Below are 8,533 nucleotides of genomic sequence, written 5' to 3' on the forward strand. Positions count from 1 at the left end.
AGGGTTGCGAGGTCAAAACTATAAATGTAGGAGTGCTTTGAGGAGTTAAAAGCATGATAGATAAATGGTGCAACTGATATGGGAAATAGTGTGAAGGTTCCTCTTATGATCCGGCAATCCCACTTCTGAATATATGTCCAAAAAGCAGAGTCTTTAAGAGATATTTGCATACCCGTGTTCATAGCAGCATTATTCACAATAGCCAAGAGGTGGAAGCAACCCAAGTAACCATCTGAAGATGGATGGATAAAGAAAACTGTGATATACACATACAATGGAATATTATTCAGCTTTAAAAAGGAAGGAAATTCTATAACAAGCTACTACATGGATGAACCTTGAGGACATTATGCTAAGAGAAATAAGCTGGTCACAAAAAGACAAATATCACATGATTCTACTTGTACGAGGATCTAAAGTAGTCAAATTCATAGAAACAGAAAGTAGAAAGGTGGTTACCAGAGACTGGGGGAGGGAGTAAAGGAGAGTTGTTATTTAGTGAGTATAGGAGTTTCAGATTAGCAAGGTGAAAAAGTTTTGGAGAGCTGTTTCAGAAGAATGTGAGTATACCTGATGCTACTGAACTTTACACTTAAAAACGATTAAGGTGGTAAATTATATATTATGTTTTTTACCACAATGGAAAAAAAGCATGACAGAAACAGAAGGTGTTGTTTTCAGTCAGAACCCAGAGGTTGGAAGAACAACAGGAACACCTGCGTATTTCCCTAGATGAGCAAGTTACAAGTTACAAGTGGGTCCACTGGCCTGGATTCTTGCAGACCACTTATATAGAGGAATACATAAAGGAATAAAGCAAAGGGGTAATGAATTTAGAAAAGTAGTTCTTAAAGTAGAAAATTTACTAGAATCCCTAAGGAATTATTAAAAAATATATACAGGTCAGGGTTCCTGACTGCAAGTAACAGAAGCCACTCTGGTTAGCTGTATTAGTCAGCATTCTCCAGAAAAACAGAACCAATAGAATGTGTATATATGTAGAAAGATCTTTACGTTAAGGAATGGGCTTATGTGATTATGGAGGCTGGCAAGTCCAAAATGTGCTGGGTGGGCCAGTAGACTGGAGACCCAGAGAAAACCAATGCTGCAGTTTAGTCCAAAGGCCATCAGGCTGAAGAACCAGAAAAGAGTTGATATATCAGTTCAAGTCCAAAGATAGTCTGCTGCAGAATTTCCTCTTGCTTGGGGGAAGTCAGTCTTTTGTTCCATTCAGGCCTTCCACTGATTGGATAAAGCCTACCCACATTATGGAGGGCAATCTACTTTACTCAAATTCATCAATTTAAATGTAAATCTGATCCCAGAAACATCTAGAATAATGTTTGACCAAATATCTGTGTACCGTAGCCCAGCCAAGTTGACTCATAAAATTAACCATCACATTAGCTTAAACAGAAAAGGAATTTATTGGAAGCATATCAAGGACCTCCCAAGACTCCTAAGAAAACTAAAGAACCAGGATGAAAAATGGGCAGGAAGTGACATAGCCTAGGGAGTCAGTACCCCCGACTTGTGCCTATCTAGTAAGGCTACCACTGCCCTGGCCCCCTGGACATTGAACACAGAGCTTGCTGTGCTGCCTCTGGCACTGAGACTGCTGAATTCTAAACCCTTTCTGTGCCACTTGTTTAAGATTCAAAGTTCTGGGCAGGAGCCTCCAGTGGGCTGAGCCTAGCTCACATGCTGTAGCTACCAGGGGATAGGAGAATGACTGCCTGGCATTTTCAATGTTGTGGTTGGAGGCTGGCCCTGCTTTCCACCAAAACACAATGCTAAACTTCCCAAGAAGAGGAAAGGAACTCAGATACTGGGCAGTCAAAGAAATGACAAAGGTCCACTACATATATTTCTACCCCTGACCCAACAGGGGTAAGGAGGCAGGCATGTAATTTCAAAAATCTCCCCTGGGTGATTCTAAATCACTTCCCCTCCACCTCCACTGCCACCACTGTGTATCTTGCTTTTTAGAAATGATGATTTTGACAATTTCTATATTCTGTTTTCTTATATTCAGGTAACTATGCAAACACCATCAGGGGATCTGGCTAGCAGTGCAAAGCTGCCTAATTTTGACCACACCTTCAGACCTCACCCTGGTGTGGATGTGAAAAGGATGCTCTTAGATCCAAGAATCTGAGACCATTTCTAACTGTCTTTATGAGTTTATTGGGAGTGTAACCAACCAAAAGTGTGAGGTTGGGAGTGAGCAGAAAACAAAGCAGTCCTGAAGGCTGAGAAGCTGGTCTTTCAGCAGGAATGGTTGGGCCTGGATATCACCCATAGGGCTGCTGGACTCCAGCATGGATTCCACTCCTATGAGAAGACAGATTTAAAGGGCAAGAACTTGCCCAGGCCACTTGCCTGTGACTTGATTCCTGAGAGTAGCAAAAGGGAAGATCTGGCCTCAGGATCTCCTTCCCCCAAGATTACACACAAGGGGGAAATCCTCCCAAATAAGAAGGGAAGCCAGATGCTGTATAAACCAAACCAATCAACACTACACACACACAAACATATATGCAAATGTCCATGACTAATCTTACAGCAAACAAGGCAGTGAGTGATCCTGTGTATGTTTTGCATTGACCTCTTTGAACCTACACTGTCCTGTTTCACCACCTACCTCTAGAGTTCAGAATCCAAGTGATCTGATGCATGCCTTTTCCACTGGTTCCTGTTCTTCCTCTTGTCTCCTGGGGTTGTCGTTAAGGCTGCTCACCAAATATTTCCATTTCTATCCATTTTGGATACGTGATTAGATTATGCTTTCTCATCCCACTGAGGTTGAGTGTCAACCTGTGTTTTAATTTGGCCAATGAAAAACAAATGGAAGTGACTTCAGTGCATGGAAGCTTTAAGAGCCTGTGCCTGATTTGCCACACGCCTCTCTGACATGCATGGTTGGTGATCGCTGGAGTACACATCAAGATGGAACTTCTGTCAGCCTGGGTCCCTGAGGGATTACTGTGAATGAAGCCACCAAACAACTTTGATGGGCATGAATCAGGGCAAAAAAGAAATCTTTATTGCCATTAAAATATTAAGGTTGTTTGTCACTAGAGCATACATTTGACTATTTTGACTGTTGTAGCTGATATATCTGCTCCCACCATCTCCAGCTGGACTTTTCTCAAAATCTTGGATCTACTTCAGTGTGGAGTGTACCAACATTTATAAAGCAAATATATTTCACAGGGCCTAGTTTCCAAAGCCCTGTAGTTTTGGGTATAACCTAACTTTTTAAAATTACATATAGAGATGTTAAGCTTGCAAAAGACAGGAAAATTTCCCCAGGCTAAAGTCTCTGTTGTAGATAAAGAATTGTAACATGGCAAAATTGCTGGCTCAAGAAAAGATGCCCTTGGAGCAGGTTAACCTAAAGTTGCTTTATTGTTATGTAAAAATACTGAGGAAACTGCTGTAGGAAAAGACAGTATTTGTTGAGAACAAGCTTTTGTCAGTGGATCAACTTAACCTTTTGCAAATTGCATTATGGAATGTCACTTTGTTATTTCACTGATGTTACCAGCCTGTATTGTTAAACTATACATAGCCATAACTCCACCTATGTTCTTTTTCTGTAACTTTCTTGCCTGGAGAATAAATACCAAGAAAGAACCCCAGTCTGGTGTTAATTTCCTGAGGAGGAATGCCTCTCTTTTGAGGGTACCAGGAAATTAACCTCTTTGGGGTTTCTCACTGCTCAGATGAAATGGGCTTTGAGTAATCCTTTGCATCTTGGTCATCTAGGGGAAGAGAGGTAACAAAGAGAGTGCAACACTTCTCTGTCCCTCAAACAGAGTATCCTTCTTACAGCTTCAGTTTTTACCCCCCCACAGTAGAGTTAAGCAGCATGCTGCCTCAGGCTCCCACTTCCACTTTCCACTTGGATACCTTTGTATTTTTAAAATGTACAGAATTGAATCCCTCCCACAGTGAACTCCTTATGCAACTCGTCTATCAATTACATCACTATCAATTTTCTAGCCACTGATTTCTAAATTTGAGAGACTTCTTTGACTCACTCTCTGCCTTCACCTCAACTCCTAATTAGTCACCAAATCCTCTTTTATCTTCATTTGTGAGGTCTCTTGAGTTCACCCTTAGTGCTATAACCTACCACTTCCCAGGCTCCCTTAAGCTAGGGAAAACTCATATGAATCAGTCCACTGTATTTGTTTACTAGGGAGGCCACAACAAAATACCAGTGACAGAGTGACTTAAACAACAGAAATTTATTTTCTAACAGTTCTGGAGGCGAGAAGTAAAAGATCAAGGTCGCAAAAGAGTTGGTTTCCTCTGATGCCTCTCTGTTTGGCTTGCAGATGGTCACTTTCTCTCACGTCCTCACATGGTCTTTCCTCTGTGCAGGTGTACTCCTGGTGTCTCTTCCTCTTCTTATAATGACACCATTCATATTGGATTAGGACCCCACCCTTATGATCTTATTTAACCTTAATTGCCTCTTTAAAGGACCTATATCCAGTCACATTGGTGGTTAGAGCTTCAACATATGAATATTGGGGGACACAATTCAGTCCATAATAGTCTACCAATCAACCATACTGAATCCAGGCTTCGACTCAAGAACTAGTGAGGAAACAGCAGCAGTGGCAGAAGCCAAGGCCATAGAGCTCTTGCTTCGGATGTCACAATGGGGCTGGCAGTAGTAGAGACTGGTGGAAATTTGAGTTCTAGGGTCAAAAGTTGCTCAGAAGTGGTACAAAAATGGCAGTGCAAACTGAAATGCCAGGTGCTTGGTGGTAGCAATGTGGTTATCTCATCAGGCCAGTTCTGCAATGAGGTGGGCATGGTTTCTAGAAGTTTAGCTTCAAGGGTGATTTTAGTCTTCTAAATTCTACTTTGCTTTATATATATGATCTTTATGGTACATGAGTAGAATAATATGGTTCTTGTGGCTTATTTAGTAATAAATAATTATTCAATATAACTTTTATGTCATGAATATGTCTATATAAAGTGTTTTGTTCAGTTTTTAAAATACTCATTGAAATGATAGGATTCAGATACTTTCAAGAACAAGAAAACAGCTTTGTGATTCAGATCATCTACATGTTAGAAATGTCTTGACCAAGTTGTACAGCCTGGGTCTCCCATATCATTTAAATGGGAGACCCATTCTACCTAATCACTTAGAGTCAACTTTGCTTGGAATTAAAAACCCTGATGCTTAGATTATGGCAAGAGGCTCCCAACCTGATGCCTATACTACGATTTTCTTAAAAACCATTGTCAAACATATTTTCCTAAGACACTTCTTTTATCATGTTCATCTCTGTCCACAAATTCTTAGGAAACCTTGGATATTATTATTTCAACTTTGTGTCCCCTAAGTTGCAAGTGCCAGAACACCAATTCAAACTAGCATAAGCAAAAGAGGATCATTTATTGGCTGACATAGCTATGAAGTCCAAAGGGGTAGATAAAACTTCAGACCTTCAGGCATGGCTGCATTCAGGGGCTCAGATTATGTTCTTATGGCTGTGTCTTCTTCATCTCCCAACTCCCTTCATGTGGCAGCAAAGATGGACCCTGGCTACTTGAGCTTCGAAGGAGAAAGAGATGGAGGTAACTCTGTCTCCAGCAGAACTCTGATTGGTCCTGTGTGAGTTATGTGTTCTTTACTGAACTAATCCATGTCCAGAGGGATGAGATTCTAATGGGCCAGTGTGGTCTGAGTGCTAAGTTGGGAGAGGTGGGAACAGTCCCTCTAGGTCAAGGAGAGCCAGTTCCCCAAAAGAAAAGTCTTAACTGAATAATCTCAGAAACACACCAGCTTTGGGGGGCAGTGTACTTTCCACCCTCCGAATCACACTGGCCGGTTTCCTGTTCTGCCAGTGGGAGGTGGGCTCTGGTGTTTGGACACTAATGATGACCTTGGGCTTTCCCAGGAAGAAGCTGCTCTGAGAATCAGGCAAACAAGCTTCCTTTGAAAGTGAGTGAAGATTGGTCTCCTGGGCCAAGGGTCTGTGTGTTGTATCTCTGCTTTCCCCCCTACTTTGCTGCTTTTGAAGCTAGCCTAATTCACTTTCCACTAGTTCTGGGGGCATCACCAATCCTTCTTTCCACTCACAGCCTTGGAGGAGCTCCTATGCGGTCTTTTGACAGCTCACTCCCTGCATCCAGGGAGAATTGGGCCCATTGTTTCATGGGGTTTCCTTTAGGCTAATCTGAAGAGCGTGAAAGAACCCATTTAAAGGGGTCTGATGAATAAGGACAAAATAAAGATCAAACTCAGGCACAATCAAAAGCTGTTTGTTAACTGGCAAGATGTTCTTCAAAGCCTTTATCAGGAGCAAGGGAGACTTATCTTCAGCATTATGCAGGGAAAGTAGGTGGGTGTGGGAGCATTCATTTGAAGTTCTAAACAGATGACTGCTAGCCTGGCAGCTGGGCTCAGAATTATCAGTAAGTCTCTTGGGTTAAGTGGGCAGCACTTGTAGATAATGGTCTGGGAAAAATAACAAGTCATCCAGTAGTAAGTAATGTTTATCGGAGAAGCCTTCCAAACTCTCCTGTCCTTGCTCCCAGGAAGCAGCCACATGCTGAAAGTTAGAGAAGCTCTCTCCTAATCTGGATCCTGGTTTAAGAAATTAGGCTGTCCTGGTGTCATATAAATTATGTGACTGCTTTTCAGATGATAAACGAATGTGCAGAGGCATTAGCTCCTTTAAACTAACACTAGAATGAGGGCATGATGGTGTTTCCAGGGCAGGTCTCTCTAATGCCAGCTACTAATGATAATAGGTCACATTTATTAAGTGCCTACCATATGCGAGGCAGGCACTGTAACCAAATGATTTCATTCAATACTCACCACACCCTAGACTCTTATTAACCCCATTTTATAGACATAGGAACTGAGACCCTGAGAAGTTGATATAATTCACATAGGTTTCATAGCTAATACATAAAAGAGTTGGGAGTTAAACCTCAATGGTTTGCTATATCCAAAGCCTATGTTCTTAACCACTTATAGTACTATCATTCTAACTGGACCCAATGGGGACTTCATCTCCTTTTTCTTTAGAAAATGGGAACTGAGGTATTCTTATTACAAACTTCATTATTAGATGGAAAGACTGAGGCACATAGAGGTTAAAGTGACTCACCTGAAAGTGTAATGGTGCATGGAATTGACCATAAGGGGTGGATTTTTTTGTAAAACAAGCTATGAGTCAAATACCAACAGATTTAAGGACCTAGGGGTGGTGGTAGTAGAAAGAACCACCCAGAATCTAGAATTACTCAGGGATCCATGTGAGTTAATTAATGCAAGTAATGATTCCTATCATCATCAGACGTGACTTAATATCATTCCTTAAAGGAACAACTACAAACTGTGCTGCCCAAATCAGTAGCTACTAGTTACAGGTAGCTATACAATGCATTTTAAATGAATTAAAATTAAATAAGATTAAAAATTTAGTTCCTCGGTCCTAACAGCCACTTTTCAAGTGCCCAATAGCAGATACAGAGCATTCCCATCATTCCAGAAAGTTCGATACGACGGCACTGCAACAAAACCTCCCTTGACCCATGCTCCGTGTTAGTGACTGCCCCATTTCTCTGCTGTTCTTCACAGCAAAACTCCCTGGAAGAGTCAGCTGTACTTGTTATCTCCTCTTCCTTGTCTCCCTTTCTTTCCTCAGTCCACTCCATTCAGGCTTTTCAAATCAACCACTTCACTGAACTCTCTTTTTTCAGTCATTAATGATCCTCATTTTGCCAAACCCCATGGTGAATGTCCTCTCCTTGTTCATCCTCTCAGCTGTGTTGGATGCTGTTGGTCACACCCTCCCTCTTCAAACACTTTCTTCTCTGAGGTTCTGGAAGACCACACTGTCTTGGTTCTCCTCCTACCTGAATGAGACACATGAAAGTTCCCTTTACTCCCTTCTCCTCCCTACAAGACCTCTCAGTTCTGGGGACCCTGGGGTTTAGTACTCAGGCTGCCTTCTTAGTCCTCAGACTTGAATTTTATTCTGGTTGCAAGTAGGATTTTATTCTGGCTCTTGGGATCAATAAAATTCAGTAGAATTTTATTCTGGCTCTTGTCTCTTTCTGGTTCTTAGGATCACCTGTGGAGAGGGTATATATAAAGCAGAAAGCACATCACATAGCTCCCAGGCTTAAAGTCCTCCAATGGCTTTCTCCTGCAACCAGAATAAAATTCAAGGTGCCTACTGTGGCCCTCAAGGCCCTGCATGAGTTTTCCTCTGTCTACCTCTCCCTTCCCTCTATCCATGCTTGTTTTTTCTCTGTCCTTTGGGCAGCCCATTTGTTTCTGTCTCAGAGTCTTTGGATTAGACTGCTTCCCCCAGATCATTCAGTGGCTGTTCCTTGTCATCATTGGGTCTTAACTCAAACATTACCTTCTCAGAAAAGTCATCCTTGATCTCTCTCTCCTCATGGGCTAATAGATCTTGTGCTGTTTTATTTCATTATAGGTTCATCACTAATTGAACTCTCCTTGTTTGTGCTTTGTGGT

This window comes from Cynocephalus volans, chromosome 1 (genome assembly GCF_027409185.1).
Source record: "Cynocephalus volans isolate mCynVol1 chromosome 1, mCynVol1.pri, whole genome shotgun sequence".
Lineage (NCBI taxonomy): Eukaryota > Metazoa > Chordata > Mammalia > Dermoptera > Cynocephalidae > Cynocephalus > Cynocephalus volans.